The sequence below is a fragment of the Lissotriton helveticus genome, chromosome 3_1 (genome assembly GCF_964261635.1).
Source record: "Lissotriton helveticus chromosome 3_1, aLisHel1.1, whole genome shotgun sequence".
Classification (NCBI taxonomy): domain Eukaryota; kingdom Metazoa; phylum Chordata; class Amphibia; order Caudata; family Salamandridae; genus Lissotriton; species Lissotriton helveticus.
Genome location: NC_136061.1, coordinates 338,620,545 through 338,642,335, shown reverse-complemented (window position 1 = coordinate 338,642,335; position 21,791 = coordinate 338,620,545). Strand labels below are relative to the sequence as shown.

At 49.7% G+C, this 21,791-nt stretch overlaps 1 protein-coding gene across 15 annotated transcripts in view; it reads right to left on the bottom strand.

Annotated features, from left to right (window-relative positions):
- NCOR1 (nuclear receptor corepressor 1) overlaps positions 1 to 21,791 on the bottom strand; it is a 1,934,049-nt gene that overhangs the window by 1,829,671 nt on the left and 82,587 nt on the right. For all 15 annotated transcript variants that reach the window (XM_078679968.1, XM_078679976.1, XM_078679969.1 and 12 more), the window contains exon 2: positions 10,156 to 10,330. The gene's annotated coding sequence lies outside the window, so the exon portion shown is untranslated. The remainder of the gene's footprint in view (positions 1 to 10,155; positions 10,331 to 21,791) is intronic.

Sequence of the window (21,791 nt, the reverse complement as noted above, 5' to 3'; positions counted from 1 at the left end):
GCGACTTGGCCTTACCACCGGCGGGAACCCGGGCTGCGGACGCCATTGATCGCGGCTCCTGCACCAGAGTACGGCGGTCCCCCTGAGATGCCAGCATCGTCGCTTGGTTGCGACCTGGGAACGAGGCACCTAATCCTGCGCCCTGGACCTTGTGGGACGACCGTGGTTGCAAGCAGAGGGCCCCCCCTCCCATGCTGCAGTAGAGATCCTGGGAAACTCAGGCACGGTTACGGCCTTGAAGCGCCTGTCATAGCTCGGGGGTCGGTGGTGCTGAGACCCGACCGCGACCCCCAACCCAACGAGCGCCTCGCCCCGCCCGTGGGGGCGCTGCAAGACGCGCCTGCTAAATCGACAGCAACGGAGACGCATGAGACGCAGAGCGGGAGCTCTGAGCCTGGCAGACGGTGGGGGACATCACGGCACTGACGCTCACCATCGCAAAGGCCTGGCTACCCCGTGTCATTTGAGGACACATTGGACTCGCAGTCCCACCTTCCTGGCCCTTCCGACATCCACACAGCGTGGATTGGCCTGCCCTGATCACCCGAGGACCTCTGTGGATCCCCCAAACAACAGCCAGAGACAAAACGAACATCGATAAATAATAAAATTAAATGAGACATTTTGCTGCCACGACATCGGCCGCCTGCAGCGTGTGTGGAACCATTCGAGCTATTGGTGGACGCTTGCCCCACCTTACTACTGCGCCGAGACTGCGCCAGCACGACCAGACAACCGCCGTGGGCCGTGGACGCCGCTGGATTCGCTCACCAATATCCAAGCACTTGCACAGCACAGCTGGTCAGGCCGCCTTGCACATGTCCGGAGGGGTGAGGACTCGCACTGGAACCGGAGGAGCCCCGCCGACGGGAAAAACTGATAAATCACTGCGCAAGATGGCTGCTGATCAGGTGACCGCGAGATTGGACAGCGTTTTGGCCGCCATGGAACGTATGGAACAATCGCTCCAACTGACCAGAACGTCCCTGGAGTCCAAAATTGACAGCGTTGCCATAGACCTGACCCACCTCAGAGATGACCACAAGAAGCTGTCTGATCGAACCAAATCACTGGAGGGAACGGTGGCGGACCTTGGACCCAAAGTCACGCAAACAGATAAGCAGGTACATGACCTTCTCAACAAAGTGGAGTTCCTTGAAGATCGCGCTGAGGACGCCGAAGGGAGGGCGCGACGCAACAACATCAGACTCGTGGGGGTCCCGGAAAAATGGGAAGGCCCTAGCCCTACCCAACGAGTCGAGGACTGGCTGCGAGACCTGCTGCCTGAAGGCACGCTATCGGCCCATTTTGTGGTGGAACGAGCACACCGCGTACCCACGAGACCCCACAACACAGGCGCAAACCCGAGGCCGCTAATCTTCAAAGTTCTGAACTACCGGGACAGAGACGCGATCCTGAGAGAAACTAGAAGGCTCGGGGAAATTCGCATTGACAACACCACCGTGATGTTTTTCCCAGACTACACCATTCAGGTGCAACGTCAGAGACACAACTTCTTGGACGTAAAACGACATCTCCGCACCGAGGGCCTCAAGTACTCCCTACTCTTTCCTGCCAAACAGAGTGATAGCACGAGACAAGACCTACTTCTTTAATACTCCTGAAGAGGTCAGCGAATGGCTTGATAGTGGCATTAACTCAACGCCCAGACAGGCGCAAAGCTACGAGACCACGACCACGCGGACAACGCCGTCGCCGCAGGAACAGAGAACAGGGAACTGGCCGCCTAGAGGAACCGACGAGACACTCCCCACCGCCGGACCAGATGATCCAGGAACAACGTGATGCACTCCGGAGGGTCTCCCAATTGAGCGCCTCGCCGACCTCGGATGTGGTTCCGGTCCTCAGCCCACGAGTAGATCCCAGCGATGATGAAGCAATCTATGGGATTCCAGACTCCCAGCTGTCCGTGGACCTACCAGTAGTCACGCCTCAAACGGCGGACATGCTAAATTGAAGGCGCACGCACATCATCATACCGGACCCCGCTAGGGCGGCGGGGACGGAAACTTGGTCCGGGCAGTTGCGGCGAACCTGAACCTGTGAGCTGCTGCCCGGGATGTCCACAGCCGACCTGAGGACATGGGGCGTGAACCTGACGCAGTGAGTACTTGTCCGGCCTTATGGCCACTGTCGGGGTGGATGGGACGTGGGAACATGCTGCAGCAATATTCATTCTCTCCCGCCCACCAGTTGCCCGTATAGCCTGGAGACTGTCCTGCGCAAGAGACTTGGGGGTGATGGCGCTCCTGTCTCCCCACTGCCGGCTACGACAACCAGATGACCCCATAGCACGTACCGGTGCTGCCTTTCTGGATACTAACATTGTCCACAAGATGTATACGATATATGGCCCAGGGGAAGGCCGATGATCCCCGTTCCTTCCCTGGATGCGTACTCTGCCAGAACTGTGACTAGCACACGTTTACCCCCTAGACTTGATAACTGTTCTTTTGCCTCTTTGGTGCGTTTGGACGGCGACATGTTACGTAGCCGACCTTTTGGTATCTATTACTGTTTTGCAATGTTTGGACACTCTGTTTTTCTTTTCAACCTCGCCCTTGGAACTCTACCTACACCCTTTCCTTATATGCAACTGCCTGTGTCTGAATTGAGTGGGAGGGAAGGACCAGGGGTCTTGTGGAAGCACTCGTTTGGGGGGTGGCTGGTGGGTGCGGCGAACGCTACCTACCATAACTGTGAATATGGCTGAGATCAGAATGTGCACATGGAACGTGAGAGGTATGCACACACCGTCGAGGAGCTACCAAATTTATTCTTACTTGAAGCGCCACAAATTTCATGTTGCATTGCTGCAAGAAACACATTTAAATAAAACTGAAGTACATGCACTGCGCCGTCGGTGGCGCGGCCAACTTTACGCCACGGAGTACTCTTCCTATGCCCGAGGGACGCTTGTATGGATTCGACCGGGCACTCCGTGGGCAGCCACGGGGACACAGACTGACACAGAGGGTAGATATGTGATGGCCCATGGCAGACTCGATGGTCACCCTGTAGTACTCGCCTCTATATACTCCCCGAACACCGACCAAGGCGGCTTCTTAGATAGCCTCTCCACGACACTAGCGGCCTGGCATCTCATGGATCCTTGGGGGGGGACTACAATTGCGTACTGGATACAAACTTAGACAGATCTACCGCACCCCCGGTCACTGCCCAGACGCACACTACCACGAAAGCCCTCATCAGTTGGGCCACACAATGGAATCTCCAAGATGCATGGCGGACACGCAACCCCACAACACGCACATACTCCTTCTGGTCAGGTGCGCATGCGCTCCATGTGCGCTTAGATAGATACATGGTCTCCACTGATCTACTTTCATTAGTGAAAGACACGCAATATATGGGCCGCACACATTCAGATCATAACCCCCACACACTGGCCATTGCCTGGGACAATCCACACCCGCCCATTCCCACTTGGCGCCTCCAACCAGACCTCTTACTCGACGCGACCTTCCGCAACTCCCTTATCACACAGACGGCCCAATACTTTGAATCCAACGCTGGTACGGCCTCCTCTCCACAAACGGAATGGGATGCCTTGAAGGTGGTGGTCAGGGGACACTGCTTGGGAACAGAGGGGCACATACGGCGGCAACTTGAGGACGACCTGACGCGACTAGAGGCCGACTTATTGGCCCTCGAACAGGATGTGGGGGGAATAGCAAGCGCTCGACTGGCGGAGGCCAAGACAGAACATGACCGCCTCCTGGACCGGTTACGTAACATCAATTTCGCAGCACACTCCGCCCGGGTCCATAGGCAGGGTGATAGACCTAGCAAACTGCTGACTTGGCTGATTGCACGAGAAGATCGCTCGGCCCCCATCTCAGCTATACAGGCGGACGATGGTAGTATACTATACTCCCAGCGTCAAATACATGAGGCGTTCACGGCTCATTACTCGAGGATGTACCGTTCCCGAATAAGTGTCTCGCAGGCCGTCATAACAGAATATCTCTCTGCTGTGCAGCTGCCCACCCTGACATCTGGACAACGAGACGAACTCGGAGCACCGTTGGACTCAGAGGAGCTCCGCGAGGCCGTCTTTCACCTCTCAAACGGCAAGTCTCCGGGACCGGATGGCTTGCCAGCTGAGTTCTATAAAGCCGCCTCGGACATCCTTATTCCCCACCTGGTGAAGATGTATGCTGCGGCGACAGATGACCTCTCCTTGCCCCCGACGCTTGATGAAGCCACCCTTATATCACTGCTCAAACCCGACAGGGATGCTGCACAGATGGGTTCCTACCGGCCTTTGGCACTCCTCAACACTGACTATAAAACCCTTGCCTCCGCGCTGGCTCGCAGGTTGGCCCCTTTTGTTCCCACGCTGGTGCATAGCGACCAGAACGGGTTTGTACCGACGAGACACACGTCACACAACATCCGCCGCCTATTCCGCATACAGGAATACGCCAAACGAAAATGGCCGCGCGCCGGATGCCTGGTACTTGACCTGGAAAAGGCGTTTGACTCGGTGGAATGGCCCTACCTGCGAGCAGTTATGGACAAGTTTGAGCTGGGAGACGACTACCTGGCTATGGTTGGATTGTTGTACCGCAGACCCATAGTTCGCGTTCGTACTGGAGCGCTGCTCTCTGACCCGATCCGTGTGCAGAGAGGCACCAGACAGGGCTGCCCCCTCTCACCCTTGTTGTTCTCCCCGGCTGTGGAGCCCTTGGCGGCGCTGCTGCGGTCTCAGGGAACGGAGTGGGGGATACCGATGGCAGATGGACTCCATGTAGTGTCATTGTACGCTGATGACCTTCTTTTATATGTTAAAGACCTGAGTGACGTTCCGGGGTCCCTGACTGACATATTTAGAACCTTTGAAGACATGTCGGGCCTGAAGGTGAATTGGACCAAATCAGGGGCCTACTCCTTTGACCCAAATGTTCCCGAGCGTGAGATACACATCGGGGGTGGGAGATTACGGTGGTATCCCACGACGTTCAGATACCTTGGGATCCACATCTACCGTGACCCAGCGGATGTTTTAGATGGGAACCTGATGCGAGCGATCGCGTCTACCCGATCGCAGATTGGGTTTTGGAAAACGCTGCCACTGAACGTTCCCGGCCGCGTAGCCCTAACGAAGATGATAGTACTACCACGGCTACTGTACTACTTCGTAAACATACCGACCTATGTCCCAACCCGGGTGTTCCGAGACCTTGAGGTCCTACTTCGCGACCTAATTTGGAACAAAGTCCGGCCAAGGGTTGCGTTGACGAAACTCTATATGCCTACTGAGGTGGGAGGGCTGGCTGTTCCCAACATGGAGTTATATTATCTCGCGGCGCAAATGCAGTGGGTGTCGTGTTGGCTAGGTGGCAATAACCTGGGTGACACAGCCACTGACACCGCTGTCTGGTCCCAGATGCAGGTCCATGTGTTGTTTCATCCGCTGACCCGTACTCCCCGTCCGCCACAACTGCTGCTTGCAGTGGCGCGTAAATGCTTCCTCCGCTGTTTGCGGCTAACCCGAGCAACAGCACCATATGCTCCGACACTCCCGCTGTTGGGCACCCCGACCACTACGGGGGCCTTAACGGCTCTCCAGCTGGACAACTGAACCTCTGCGGGGGTGGACACCCTGGGAGATCTGTACTCTGATGGCGCCCTCCTCCCCTTTGTCACTCTAGCGGACGAGACGTCTCTATCGGCTGGACAATTCCTCTTACATGCATCACTCATTCATACGCTGACTGCCGCCTGGGGGGATGTGTCTGCCGAGTTGCCCACACATCACTTCATACAATATCTGCATGTTATGTGCAACGGCACACACGTAATTCACTGGTTAGCACAAGCACTACTTCTCCATACCCATCCAACCACTGTGCAATTGAGAGAGAAATGGGCGACGGACAGAGGTAAGGAATGGACAGACAAGGAATGGGATATGGTCCTGGCAGGTCCAGTGAACGTCCCCCGTAACCCTCGCTTCAAGATTATACAACTATATATATTGCACCGCGCATACCTCACTCCGGACAAGATCAACAGATATTTTTCAGTCACCGACACTGCTTGCAGCCGCTGCTCCTTACTAGGAGCGGACCTTCTTCACATGCTCTGCCCTGCCCTCCAACAATACTGGGAAGATGTGACCACACTGCTCGCACATTGCACTGCGGAGCAAGTGCCGAGAACATGGGAGGCCTGCATACTGGGACTGTACAAGCGTACACGGCTAAACAAAGTCCAGGCCCGCTTCTGGGATCTTGGGCTGATCACGGCCAAGAAATTGCTCACCAGGCGATGGAAGGCCGATTCTCCCCCGCATATCAAACACTGGACCCTGTCACTAGAGAACTGGGCGCGAGCAGAGAGCGCTGTCCTGAGGCGAGAAGAAACAGCGGGACTTAGGAAATTCCCGATAGCACAACACTGGGATGACATCCTACACTCCTTCCAGCAGAAATGCGTGAAGCAGGGGATCACGTGAAGAGACACATGCTGCCCCCCCCCCCCTCACTGCAATGGTCACCCAGAGACATGTATATAGTTCCGTTTGCTACCTACACAATCACGATGCTTTGCCTGACAGGTACTGAACGCTCGGCTGTCGCGTGATGGCGACTGCCTTACCCCTCCCACACCTACACTACCACGAGGTGAGACCCGGCTACCGAACACCCCTCACGGGGCATTGCATTGCACGGCCATAGCTGACACGCCAGCGTAATGACGACTCCCCCCTTGTGCGCTTGGCATACGGGTACACTCCCCCCATTGCGGGCTCTGCTACCCACTCACCAGACCGCTGCTGACATCTTGATACTACACTTCCCTCCTCGGACACGTGGCTTGATGTACCCCCCCTCCCTTCCTGCTTCCCCCTCTCACACCCTTTTTTTTTTTGTTTAATATTAAAGTTTGAAGTTTGTTGACACTCTGATCCTAATTCTCTTTGGATCAAGACCTTGTAAGTTGATGATTGCACCAACTGCACCATGAGGCCTTCGGAAATAATGGTCATAGCCTCAGAGTTTCCACCTCAGGACCGCTACAGGTATCAGGCACACGTCAGACTGGATGGGTTGCGTGCATCCGCGCTCCCCGACACACTCGGACACTAAACAGCCTCATCCCTAATCTATATCACTCTACGCCCACTGACAAACGATTCCCGCAGACACTCTTTTGTGCAGACCACACGTGTCATAGGAGGCGTTGCCACACCTGTAATCGCTGATGAGTGCCGGCCTAGCGCTGTGACATTGAGTTCACATGCGAAATGAGAAAAGGGGAGACCATGACACACAACAGCACAGGAAAAAAAGGAAAAAACACCATAGACCAGTACGTCTCTTTTTTACAGCACAGGATGACATTATGATTGTACAGTATTGTCGCAAATTGATGTACGCCGTTGAACCCCCGGGTTGTCGGCCTTCAGGCTGTGTACCTCTGCTGCACTGTCAACACCACTCATTACTGGCAGCTGGCCCAGTTGGGTTGTAAGCCAAATGCTGTGTACAATTCAAGATAACCAATAAAGGTCTTTTAAAAATAAAAAAAATAAAAAATAAATAAATAAAAAAAAAACAAGCAAGGTTGGGATCTCCCTTTGGGACCCTTGATATGCAATTGGTTAAGTCTGCCTTATCGCAATTCTAAATACCTGCCATGTTTGAAATTACAAGACAATTATGCATTTATGCAAAATATATAATCACGTTTTTTCAAAATACTGAATGCCATTTGCTTTAGGGTGAACATCTGTGTATTTTAAACAGAAATTGATTAGTATTGAAGCTAAACATGTCATTGAAAGAAAGTATATATACTGCTGTGGAGAAAACAGACGGGGAGTCTATTCTCCATTTTTCTTATGCACTGTCACTTTAAAAATGAATGGAAACACCAGTACGTCATGTGATCAAGGCCTCCAGGGGCTGAAACGCGTCATGGCGGAAAGCACGAAATAAAAATATTTGCACGAAGAAAAAAAAAAGAAAAAAAAATGACACCACACAGTACATCTGAATCACATCAGTATTTATGACAGCAGGGACACAGACAGACCTTTAATCAAAGGGAAAAATAAAGTTGGCAGTATCAAGGCACGCACACACACACAGACCGACCGACATCCCAATTAAATATTCTCCTTAACTGAACAAATGCAAAAGAATCTTGTAGGCGAGTCGTGCACACTCACCTCTTAGACAAGGCATTTAAGACCTAATATTTCAGTACGAGAACATACACTGACTAGTTAAATATCAACCTAAAAGACAGTCTGAAACGTAAGACCATGTCCCATTCCTCCATTACTTTGACCAATCATTTCTTGAAAGTTACCTAGCAGAATTTGATATTTCTACATTAAGTATGTTAAGCGATAAAAGGTGGAACATAGGCAAAACCTCTGCTTTATGGACAATGATTTCCTGGTGCTTTTTAAAATCAGATATAATCAGGAGTAGGTTTGTATCCTCTAGTTCTTGGCATACACACAGTGTAAAACTTGGGTGATTGAAAATAAGCGCAAGAAATCATTTTTCCCTCTCTGCATACCAAGGAACTGGAATAGTAGTATCCCTCCATAAGCCCAGCATGCACAGTCAGTTTGAAGAAAAGTTAAACACACACACTTGAAGGGTCAGGTTACCAACTATCAGTAAGAATCCATCAAGGTAAAAACTAGCAATAACAATTTAAGGAACCATGCCTTCTCTCTATACACTGAATATCTAGAATAGTATTGCCACCCAAGGACAGGCATAACTGAAGAAGCACAATAATTAACAAGTAAACCGCCCAGGTCACAGACCAACAACAAGAACCCTGAGAAATCTGCTCTTCTCTACTGTGATAAATTATCTGTAATTCTTTCTGTACAAGAAGACACACTGCTTGCCACTAGTACTTGAATATGTATCGAAATCACAAAAGGATCCTCTTCTAGTGCTGGTGGAGCTGGTACTAGCAGGGCAAGGTCCTGAATCCAGAGTAAATGTACTGAGTCCTTACAGGATCCAGAACGGGTCCTAAGAGGTAAGTCTGTGCTGGGGGCTGACTTGCCTGCAGGAACCCGAACGGAGGCCCCACCAGTGTTTTGGAGCACAGCAGCATGCCAGAGGGAGTTGGAAGTGTACCAGAAACCTGCAGCATGGCCTCTTAAGGTCTTGATTTGCTGCGGTGTAGCTGGTGGCACAGAAAGCTTGGACTGTTGATGAATCAGCTCAGCGACCCAGAGGGAGTCAGACTGGCATTTTGTGCCTTCTCCCTGGATATGGAGTGGTGGGATAGGGCAAGGTCCTGCTTAACTTTGCGGGCCTGAATTGGGCATTTTGGACTTACCAGAAGACTACAACCGCAAATTGGACCTTTCATAGGAAAGGCTCCACCACGACAGAGTTCATGCCACCGATCTGAAGCAGGACTTAGGACTTGCACAAGGACCATGACTACTTCTGTTCAGCGACGTACAACTTCCCTTTACGCTCTTATAATGCCTTTGGGTGCATGATGGCACTCTTATTGCACAATTTTGAACCGTGTCCAGTTTGAAAACCAGAAATGCAGTTCATGTAGATCCGCAAAGGACATCTGTTTTCTACAGTCCTAGCAAGCCTACGAGCCCCATGCCTACAAGACCCTCCACGAAGAAGGACCAGAATATCTGAACCACCGCCCTGCTTTCCACACACCCACCAGTCAAATTCACTCAACTCGCCCTGGCCTCTTTCCCAAGGATCTAAAACACCAGAACCGGAGGAAGAGCCTTCACCTACCTCGCCGCCAAGACATGGAACACCCTACCACTCCACCTCAGGCAATCCACATCATGGACCCAGCTCAGGAAGGACATCAAGACCTAGCTCTTCGACTGAACCTCCAAAGTTAAGTGACTTATTTAAATATACAGTGGAATCGGGAGTACTTCTCTGTTCCCGGGCTATGCAGACTTCTAAACAAAGCTACAAGTATAGGAGACATGCAGGCCTTTGGCAAATAAGAATAATAACTTTTTATTTAGCAGTTCATACTGCAATTCTGCTGCTTCTATCAGCTATAAATATATGCTACTAGTTGCCTAGTTTAAGACATTCAATTTATTGACCAACAGAAAAATATAAAGCATACTTGCCTTTGCTGTGAATCAGTCATGACCCTCAGATAAATATCCATTTAATCTGTTCAACTCACTGAGCCATGATGTCGATATTAGGTTGATCTGAGAAGCATTCATCAGGACAATTTCATGTGGATTGAAGAAAGTGGACACTGCTTTTGAGGATTCAGTTGTACCTCCGATGCCCTTCAAGCAAAAAAAATAATACATTTCAACACCAGTTTCCATTTCAGCGTGCTTAGAAAAATCTAGTGCCTAGGTAAAATTAGAGATTGATCGGAATGAACAAGGTCCATTTCCTCATGTGAAATGAATAGTTGGGTGCACAGCAGATTGAAAATGCAATTTTTAGATTAAACTTAATGCCTGGCTACCAAATTAAAGTTTCTCATAACAAGTATTTTTGCACAACAAAACCTGACAAAACTTTATAGGTCTGAAATACTGCACAAAACAATTCATGTTAAAAAAACAAAAAAAAAAACACTTAAGCTGTGGCCTAGCTGGGCACAAGCAGGTGGGTGCTTGCTTACACCTGTGTGTAAGAAAGTACCCTCCTTTTGCATGCTTGCCCACACTTTTTGCTTAACTGGGGATGTACTTGGACTGAGTCTGCCAAACAGGTACCCAGGGCCTATGCTATTTCCCTTAAACTGCATTGAAGACAAAACCTAATTGGCACTCTCTGGCCACAGGTCAGCACCTGGTAAATGGTACCCCAGGGCCCTGTGCCCAGAGAAGGCGTCTAAGGGCTGCAGCACTTATTGTGCCACCCTTAGAGGCCCTGTACCTTTACACTCACATACTGCCTTTGCAGGCTGCGTGTTTTGGTGCAGAACATAATAATAATAATAATAATAATAATAAATATTTATTATTATTATTATTATTATTATTATTATTATTATTAGAGACATTTTAAAAGCGCATGGTTACGCCATCTCGGCGTGTCCACGTGCTGAGTGAGAGGGAGGAGCAGTACCTCGCAGCTGGAGGCCACTACATGCTGCCGGAGAACAGATAAGTTTTAAGCATCTTTCTAAACTTGATCTCAGAGCTTTCCAGCCTGAATTGTTGTGGGAGCTTATTCCAATTCTGAGCAGCCCGGTACCTGAAAGGACGACCCCCCATCCTGGCCTTCTTTACCTTAGGGATCACCATTAGCCCGGTGCCCGTCGACCTCAGCGACCTCCTTGGCACATATCTGGTGATCAAGTCGTTCAGATAAGACAGGCCAGCATTGTTAAGAATTCGATGACAAGTGCATAGTGTCTTAAACATAACTCTTTCCTTCACTGGCAACCAGTGTAATGAGTTAAGGGCTTTTTTTGAAGCCGCCCTCCTAGGCTGCCTAAGGACCAGACACGCGGCGGCGTTCTGAAGAACCTGGTGATACACTTTGAACTCTCTGGTTTCCTGTGCTACTCGCACTACTAATTGTCGAATGCTAAGGGGAGATCCGGTGGATAGGCCAACAGTGTTGCGCCCATCTTTGCTTTTTACTTAAGGGCTTTTGCGAGCCTCCAAAGCCGACTGGCTTTTTGGGAAACGCACCTGTGTGCCGAGCAGGCAACGAAGCCCTTGACGGATCTACGGCGGCTTTCTTCACCACCCCTGAACTTTAGCTCTACTGATGAGGGATATAAATCCGGAAACCCGGGCCATGTCTCGGGTCTAGAGATTACCGAACTTTCTAGAGCCAATTTGCACCAACCAAGGTGATACACTTTGAACTCTCCGGTTTCCTGTGCTACTCGCACTACTAATTCCAGAATGCTGAGGGGCGATCCGGTGGAGAGGCCAGCAGTGTCGCGCCCATCTTTGCTTTCTGCAGAACCTGTAGTCGTCCAAGAGCCTTGTCCGTGGCCCCAAGATAAAGTATGTTGGCATAATCGAGGCGCTGAAGAGTGAAGAGTCGATATGGCACACATCCCTGTGTGCCACGCCTACAACCCACTGCCCTGGCATAGATCAGCTACCCCTCTATCTGGGTGCACTATACCAGTGGTGAGGGTACAGGTGCATGAGACATGTACCCCTACAGTGTCTAAGCCAATTCTTAGAAATTGTAAGTGCAGTAATGCCATTAAGCGTATATGTAGTACTGGGAGTTTGTCATTACGATCTCCACAGTACCATAATGGCTTTACTTAAAACGGAGAAGTTTGGCATCAACCTTCTCAGCACATTAAACCCACCCAGTGTGGGATTTTAAGAAAAATGTACACAGAGTAAGATGCCCCCTGAAAAATGACCTAACACTAGTGTCCAGGCTGAGTTGCTGCTCCCCAGCTGCCACCACCAGACATGATGCTGCTCTAGGGGTCTAAAACAATGCACATCCTGGGACGAGGTGTCAAGCCTCCACCCCCAGGAAGTCCATGAAGGGGAAGCTTCCAACAACTGGTCCCCATCGGTTCCGACCCCCACTTTGGGCGGAAGAACCATCAGGAAAATCAAGTGAGGAAGGGAGGTGTGCCCACCTTTGCCAACCCCACCCCTCAGGTGGGGGAGGCGAGGTGAAGCACAACTCTCAGTCCCCGCCAGCTTGCACATGGGGGGACCCAGCTAACCATAGTCGGGCGTATGCCCCTTCCTACTGGTGAATGGCAAGATAGGGGTTGTACCCACCCCAAGGAAAGCACCCATTGGTCCCAAACTTTACTTACCTGTTACGCCCCATAATCTACAGAGCCAGCTTCCTACACTGTGCAGCTTGCCACCGTTGACGAGGACATGCCACCTGCACTGCTACATATTAATTTTAGGAAGGTGTTGAGTAGAGGGGACCTAGCACCCGATGACGTTACACAGACCGCTCGATGGAGAAACTCGGGCGACAACAGCATAGCCTGCGGTGGCCCCAGGAGGAGCGCAATAGCAGGCAAGGAGAGCCAGAGGGATGTCACTGTGCACAGCTTCTGCACACCGGACAGGTACTGCTCTCTGGCACTGAAACAAGATCACGGCAAGAGCACAGAATAAGGAGTTGGAGGCTCACTGGAGATATGAAGGCCACACCCCCAGGGCTCACAGAAATAGGTATTTGAATTGATATGCATAGACTCCACACCGTTCGCAGGAACGAGTCATTTGCATCCGCGTGCCACGCTGTGGTCCACAGGACAGTGTGTGGTGATGAAGTACACGAAGTAAAGTTCAAATGGTAATTTATTTCCTAAAGTGCACAGGCAAGGGCAACATAGTCCTTCCCAGTGCAGCACCAAAAAGCAACTGCCTTTTAGTGAACTCCCCAGATATTCAGGCCCCAACACAAGTAATACACCCCCCACCCCTTGAGCCCAGAACATGAGCTTACACATTACTGATACACGAGCCTACTACGAGCCCCCAACACATACCCCTCTCAAATATAAAACAGACAAAAAGCAAAATACATTAATAACCAGCAAAATAAAATACATTTGTATAATTAACAAAATACATTTCCCCTAACTTAGATGGCACACCATCCACCAACATATACAAATAAAGACTCAAAACTACAAAGCAAAATTCCTATTGACATCCTTCTACAATAAAGTCTTTTAAACATAAAGGTGGTTTCTTAACTTTTTTACCTGACCTATTCTCATCCACTTTGGAATGAGAGACCTTCATATTCTAAACTCTGCATTAACCTGCGTGTTATCCATAGTACCAGCATTGCATACATCCATAGAACCCTTTTCAACTTCAGAAGAAGAACTGGAACCATCGATTCCAGCACTCCTAGCGTCGGCCAACAAAGGAGGACCTGATTTGACCCCAACTGCTATATTCCCTGGAGTTTCAGCATCCTCCAAAAAGTCATCCATCCCATCACCCAGATTTCCACTGTTCACCTTTCCATCACACCATGCATACTTATTGTACAAGGCCACATGCATGAGGTTCCATACTTTGACATTACTTAAGCAAATAGCATTGTGTAAAACCTCAACAACCTCTTCAAATTCATAAAATTTATTTTCTCATGTTTCAGTGTGTGTACCCAATCTCTAATCTTGACAATTAGAGGTTTAGTACTGTTCTTGAGATCGCAGTAGTTCTTACGCTATTTGTGCATATAGGCCATGGTGTTTCTAGCCATCTCTAGAGACCAGGGTTCAACATAGAAGTTAAAAAACAAACCTGGATTGTACTTTGATCTGGGATTCCTGCTTCTCATAAGAAAAAATGGTGATAACCCAGTAGCTTAAATCCTTGTAACTCTATGCCCATATTGCCTTAAGACAACTGGACTTCCCAATCTGTCACTGGCACAAGCAGATTGGATTACCCTTTAATGACACGATTGAATCTCTCAACATACCATTACCATTTGGGTTATAAAGTGACGTGGTTTTTAGTAAGACTGCAATCCTGCTACAGTATTTCTTGACAAAGGAGTGCAGTTTCAGTCTTGTGCAGTCGGTCAAAATGGAGGCGGGAATCCCTTCTAGACTAAACACATGGTCCAGAAACAGCAAAACAGCACTAGTGTCTGCTTTCTGCACCCCTTGGACTACTTGCCATCTTGTGAAAAGATCAATTACCACTGTGGTGTACTTCTGTGATAGGCCAATCAATCCCATAATGTCAATGGCAATAGACGCATGGGAGGGCTAAGAATCTGTAGGGACTTGTCTGCCCTGGAACAATCCAAACACTCCCTCACCATGCGCTCAACAGCAGAATCTACTCCCAACCATCAGAATAATTTCTTGACCACAGATTTAGTGCATCCAATCCCAAAATTGCCCTCATGACATAACTGGAGGAAGTGATGGTGGTGGAGGAAGTGATGGTGGTGGAGGAAGTGATGGAGGTGGAGGAAGTGATGGTGGTGGATGAGGAAGTGATGGTGGTGGATGTGGAAGAGGTGGTGGAAGTGGTGGAGGGATGTGGTGGAAGTGGTGGAGGATGTGGTGGAAGTGGTGGAGGATGTGGTGGAAGTGGTGGAGGATGTGGTGGAAGTGGTGGAGGATGTGGTGGAAGTGGTGGAGGATGTGGTGGAAGTGGTGGAGGATGTGGTGGAAGTGGTGGAGGATGTGGTGGAAGTGGTGGAGGATGTGGTGGAAGTGGTGGAGGATGTGGTGGAAGTGGTGGAGGATGTGGTGGTGGTGGTGGAGGATGTGGTGGTGGTGGTGGAGGATGTGGTGGTGGTGGTGGATGTGGTGGTGGTGGTGGATGTGGTGGTGGTGGTGGATGTGGTGGTGGTGGATGTGGTGGTGGTGGATGTGGTGGTGTTGGATGTGGTGGTGTTGGATGTGGTGGTGTTGGATGTGGTGGTGTTGGATGTGGTGGTGTTGGATGTGGTGGTGTTGGATGTGGTGGTGTTGGATGTGGTGGTGTTGGATGTGGTGGTGTTGGATGTGGTGGTGTTGGATGTGGTGGTGTTGGATGTGGTGGTGTTGGATGTGGTGGTGTTGGATGTGGTGGTGTTGGATGTGGTGGTGTTGGATGTGGTGGTGTTGGATGTGGTGGTGTTGGATGTGGTGGTGTTGGATGTGGTGGTGTTGGATGTGGTGGTGTTGGATGTGGTGGTGTTGGATGTGGTGGTGTTGGATGTGGTGGTGTTGGATGTGGTGGTGTTGGATGTGGTGGTGTTGGATGTGGTGGTGTTGGATGTGGTGGTGTTGGATGTGGTGGTGTTGGATGTGGTGGTGTTGGATGTGGTGGTGTTGGATGTGGTGGTGTTGGATGTGGTGGTGTTGGATGTGGTGGTGTTGGATGTGGTGGTGTTGGATGTGGTGGTGTTGGATGTGGTGGTGTTGGATGTGGTGGTGTTGGATGTGGTGGTGTTGGATGTGGTGGTGTAATTTGTAAGCTACAGCATATAATGTTACGAATCCAGAACATCTGAAACATACAGAAAAAATGCAAAGTAAAGGATTTGGCCAGCGCGGGCAAGTGACCGCCATTTTTTTAGCCGTGGATGGTGCATTATTTTTAATATGCCAGTATAAGGGTGCCACTGAGACACAGCATCGTGTATTCAACGGCTTTACCAAGTGATGCAGCACACCCGGTACGAAGGACGACTGTTTGTAAGAAACTTAACACTCACTCTACGTCCAGCTGCGCACTGAGCTCATCCCTCAAGCTGTGCCTTCTCCACCCCCACTGACAAGACCAAAGACTGTTAAATTAAACGCACGTTCACAATACTCCCAGTTTCACAGCCTGGTGGCACGCGCATTCAGTCCCTCCGTACACCCCTACTGAAGGTATGCATTAACTGTGGCCTCCAGCTGTACAGCAGAAGGGCTCGCCCACTCTTTCCCCAGCTGCTAGTCGGGAGGGAGCCCCTTCCCAAAACCCACGTTCACTATCTGCACATTACCAACCGTGCGGACAACAACACCCCTTCTTACTGGCTTGTACCTACTTAGCCACCAGTTTCACGCATCACCGTCAGTCCTTATATGCCTATGCATTTCACGTGTCCTCGCAGCTACACACACTGCTGACCCCACTTTGTGAGCCCTTTATTCACCGGTACCCCTCCTCCGCTGCAAACACCGACCCCCCCCCGGGGAGATTATTCACACTATCAATGCGTTGGTACCCCTTTCCAGATTATGCATTCACAGCTGCACACACTGCTAGCAATCCTGAAGGGATCCTGCATGAACCCGTACCCTCACAGGCTCTCCCTTGTCTAGCGCCACTTCATGGGCTCTATACTCGCCCCACAGCTGCACTCTGCTGGCATCTCTCCATGGGCCCTGCATTCACTATTCCCACAGCTGCACTCTACTGGCATCTCTCCATGGGCCCTGCATTCACTCGTACCCTCGCACTACTCAGACCTCATTCAGGCTTTCCCCACAGCTGCACTCACACTCGCTGCACTCTGCCACCCCACTCACTCTATTACCGCAGCTGCACACTGCTGGCACCACTTCTATCCCCCACAGCTGTAACCCGCGTTAGCTTCCCCTCCCCAGATTACATATTTGCGTTATCCTCTGGACTGCACTCTGCTGACACCTCTACATAGGCCTTACATCAATCTCACTATCACTGCAGTCGCACACGGCAGTGGTACACCTTTTCTTGGCCCTAAAGGCGCGGCTCAATACACTGGAGGCCCACAAAGACCTTCCGGAAGCCTTTGTCATCATTCACCAGGGGGGCTACAGACAGATACAGGACAGGACACTTCGGCTCGACCCCACCGAGCCTCACTCCCCTGAAGGGCCAGCTTGTCAATATATCCAGATATTTTTTAAAAAACGCCATTTAAGCGCAAAATCTACGAACTACGTACAGCCCCATCCTGCATCGATCGACACGTCATGAGCAAAACTCGACCTGCTACACACTTTTGTCCACTCCCTGCACGTAAAAACCCAAACCACCATTCGCTGTGCACGATGATAATCTTTAACAAAAGCTGAAATCAATTGATCAACTACACACCGGGAAACAGATAATCACACCAAAGGACACACCCCAGAGTTCACTTACTGCACCGGGGCAGGTTAGAACTACTTGGCGTCTGGTATTTCCCATCGCAATCTACACTCGTTAACCTACTATACCCACACTCACAGTGCCGAGGCCTATTCAAATGGTGTCCAAAGAAAAGAGAAATGGTGCGCTCTGTGTTCCCACTCACGGGTCTCCTTCCAGCAGAGACGGCGGCAATTGAGTGGCTCCTCACCTCAAGCCCAGCAGTGTGGAACACAGAGTCTACAGTGTGTCTGCTCACGCTGCCTGCACGCGCCAGTCGGCCCTCTGATTGGTTAATAAGGAACACCAATGGTAGTATTTATTTGGTAGCTGTCAACGAATCAGAGAGCCGGCTTGGGCGTGCAGGCAGCGTGATGGGGGGCGTGTTTTGGACTGAGGATGTCACGGAGAGAAAGAACCGAAAAAACACGCCCCCAATTCGAAAAAGACGGGGCTTAAATTGAAAGACAAACCTCTTCTCCAATGACTGGCCGCCGTTTAGGAAGCCAGCCAATGGAGAAGAGGGGCGGGTTTAAGTCTCACTACTAAGAACATAAAATCTCGCCTGCGAGACTGCGCATGTGCGCAGCCTACGCTAGTCGAGACCTAAAAAGGATCAAAAAACCAAATAGAGATATTGGTAACCCACACACCACATCCCCACCACTCTGAGTACTCTCCTGGTGGCCAACTTGCCACCCAGGAACACCCTACCTCTTGTCTTCTGGTATAAAACACACACATACTGTAACGCCCGAAAGACAAACTGAAATAATGAAGTTACATAGGAGGCCCTCCTGTGTGACTGAACCCTGCAAACGCCGTAAGGTAGAATAGGTGAACCATTCATGAATTGAGGTGGCCTGGGCATTATAAAGTAGGATAGGCAAAAGGGAAACTTTTTTTCTATCAAACCGCATCTGTTTGGAATGTGAGCACAAACTGGCTTAGTGTATACAAAGATGTAGGGTCCGGTGACTTTTGCAAAGTAAACAATGCTGTGTAATAATCTTCTCTGTAATATGCGAAACAAAGCTAGGTATGCACACACACCCTGTGCCCTGCAGCCTACCTGGCATCCCCTGCTCGGTCTTTGCCCCCATGACTGCCCGGATTCTAAGCAGTGGCAGCTTTTGGTAAAGTGGTGCATATAGCAGGCCATACGAAAAAGAGTGTCTCAGAAAGCAAGAGCACAGAACTGACGAAAAAAAGCATCTTATTTTCCCTCTCAGCATCATTTTTGCTTGTGTCGTGGAAAAATCCACACAATAAGTTTCACTGAGTCGACATAACAGTGAATTTACTTCAGTCTAAGAGGTCACAGTGACTGCACATATACGCACTTCTGCGAGGCGTTGTGCGAAGTGTTTATTTTGTGGTGATAATATTTGTGCACGTCCTACTCTTTATTCTAGTTTTTGGGCTTCTTTGGATGGTGACGGTTATCTGTAGTTTTGGGTATTTGATGATGCGTCTGCCCCACATATTTTGAGATGAAGATGTGCGTGTTATTGTTATTATTTAGTGATTGCATTTGTTTGTAGCTTTTATTCGGTAAAGACACGTGCTTTTTATATTTATTTTTCTGTGCGAAGTTCATGTTTCGTGGTGACAGTAATAATGATTCCTTCCTGTTGGTGATGTGTGTCGTTTATCTCTGGTATTTCTGCTCAGTGTAGATTGGGCCATTATGATACACGTTTGTCGTATAATCTGTGATGTGTGCGCGTGTGTGAATGTGTGCACATCGTTTGCATTTTTGGATGGTGGTCCATGCGTTCATGCATGTTACGACTGAATGGTGCAATGTGTATCCTTCTGGGCGTATGTGTAGTTTAACGTGGAGGCTGGAGGTGTGCGTAGTTGGTATTATTTCAGGGTTTTAGCATATATACTGTGGCTCTTTTTTTTGGTAAATTTCTTTATTAGCTTTACATCTCCAGCACAGTAAAACAAGAAAGGTACAAACATACAGCGTAGCCGCCCCTTCCGGGGTGGTCCGTATATCAACAACAACAAATGGCAAGCTGTATATCTATGATGATGATGGCGGAGGTTCCTTCCTCTACCACATTTGCAGTTTCATTTTCGCTTAAACATAATATATACTGTGGCTCTTATGCATAGGGCTGTGTTTCAGAAACAGATCAAAGCGTAAGAAGGGGTTAATCTTACTAATATTTTACCATTAACGACGCCCCTCCCCCACTCCCCCAAGCCACAGCCGACTGCTGCCATGATATGCTTTTCAATGGAAAGAGTCTGATTAAATTAAATATTTTGGACAGCTTTGGGAGCAGAAAGCAGCATTTACATCTCCTTGCATAGAAAGAGGCGCTCTGGACAACATCTATCTTCTGAGCTGCTTCTAGCGGCTGTCACCCCCACCCCCTGTCCCACCACCCCACCCACACACCCACACACTCCCGGGCTGTGCGGTGTGCATGCCTTTTTAAAATAATTTTAGTAGCGATTAGAGGACAGGTCCTTCTAGAAGTGAAGAGAGCTTGCTGGGAGAAGGAGTACACAAGGAATCTATAGAAAAATTGTTCGCAGTTTTGTAAGCCTTTTAACCAGACGCTGCCCCAGTGCACTGGAGTTTTGACCCTATGACGCACCCCAATGCACTGTAGTTTTGACCCTCTGATGCAGCCTCACAGCCCAGATCAAGTATCTCTTGTTCACATTCGCATACTCGTTTGTACAACGCGCTTTATATTGGAGATGCAATGAAATGACGGTGACCATCTAGGGTGAACGGAGCTCAGATTAGAAGACATAAAAATGAAAATTGTATGTATGTATACATTAAGGCCAGATTTAATACACACTAGATGATCAATGTTCTTTGACTACTATTTGCAGTTTGTGTTTAGTGGGACTTGCTGTAACTTTTATCTCTTTGGAGCTTGGTCACAGCCCGGAACTTTACGTAGATCACTGTGGGTCAGTACTACGCCCAGCTCGAGCACAGAGTGAGTATTGGGCACGTTCGCACCTCAAGTTTTTTTTTAAATTTTGAGTTTCCCTTTCTTGACTCGAAAGGGGTTCCTGGCCCTCAGAGAAACCCTACGCAAGAAGGGCGCCACTTTCAGCTTCGTGGGCCCATCCAGGTTCAAAGTAACGGACAACCATAAAACAATGATGTTCGAAAAACCAGGTGATCTAAGGGCCTACCTACGAGGACCACCAGTAGAAGAGATGGAGACAAAAAGCCCCGGGGCAGCAAAAAGAAGCGCATCACCGGACGTAAGTGGACAATCAGAGTGAGACACACCACAGCCCAAGGAGCGCTCAGAACACAGGACAACGACCTACCTCACGCTACCATGAACAGCCTAACAAGAGCTGTAAAACAGTCAGCAGATACAAAGAGACATAATGCCGAACGATGGCAATACCGAAGACCAACTATGCAACGGACTGTACAAGACAATGTCTTTATATCCAACCTACCTACAAACAAGGAAGAACACTAAATCTACCTCAGGGATGATGCGGGGCAGAGGAACTTTGTCGTCGCACACCCACTCAGTAAGTAAGGGAGGGCGGGGGGTGGGAGGGGAGGGGTGGGAGGGGCAGGGGGGAGCGGGGAGAGTATACATGGGCTTACTATCTATCATCTTTTCTTCTTTTTCTACTATCTTCCCCTCTATATCTTCGCGTCGAGGTCCAGCAGACACAGGCATAGGTACCAAGGAATGTACATAACACAGACATCGCAAGCACGCAGGGAAGGGCCAAATAGACCGCGGAGCACAAGCAACACAAAATGACAACCACTAACCAGAGCAGCATCGCAACAGACAAAGATAGTGTCCCTAAATGTCAAGGGTCTCAACAGCCCAGTCAAAAGGAGGAAGATACTCGAGCACCTGAAGAAACTCAAGGGAGACATCTACGTGCTCCAAGAAACTAGATTAGAAGCAGCTGACATCGGGCGCATAGGTGCAAACTGGATAAGCGAGGTGGTGGGATCCCCGGCACATAACAAGAAGAATGGGGTAGTAACAATTATCACCAATAAATCCAAGCTAGCAGTGGTAGGCGCACAAGCCGATAACCAAGGAAGGACACTGGTGACCACTCTTCGGAAGGCGGGGGAAACACTCCATGTCGCAAACATATACGGACCCAACACCGAGGATAAAGCTTTCTGGGAGGGGGTGGGTTCACAGCTGCACACACTACCACCAGAAGAGCT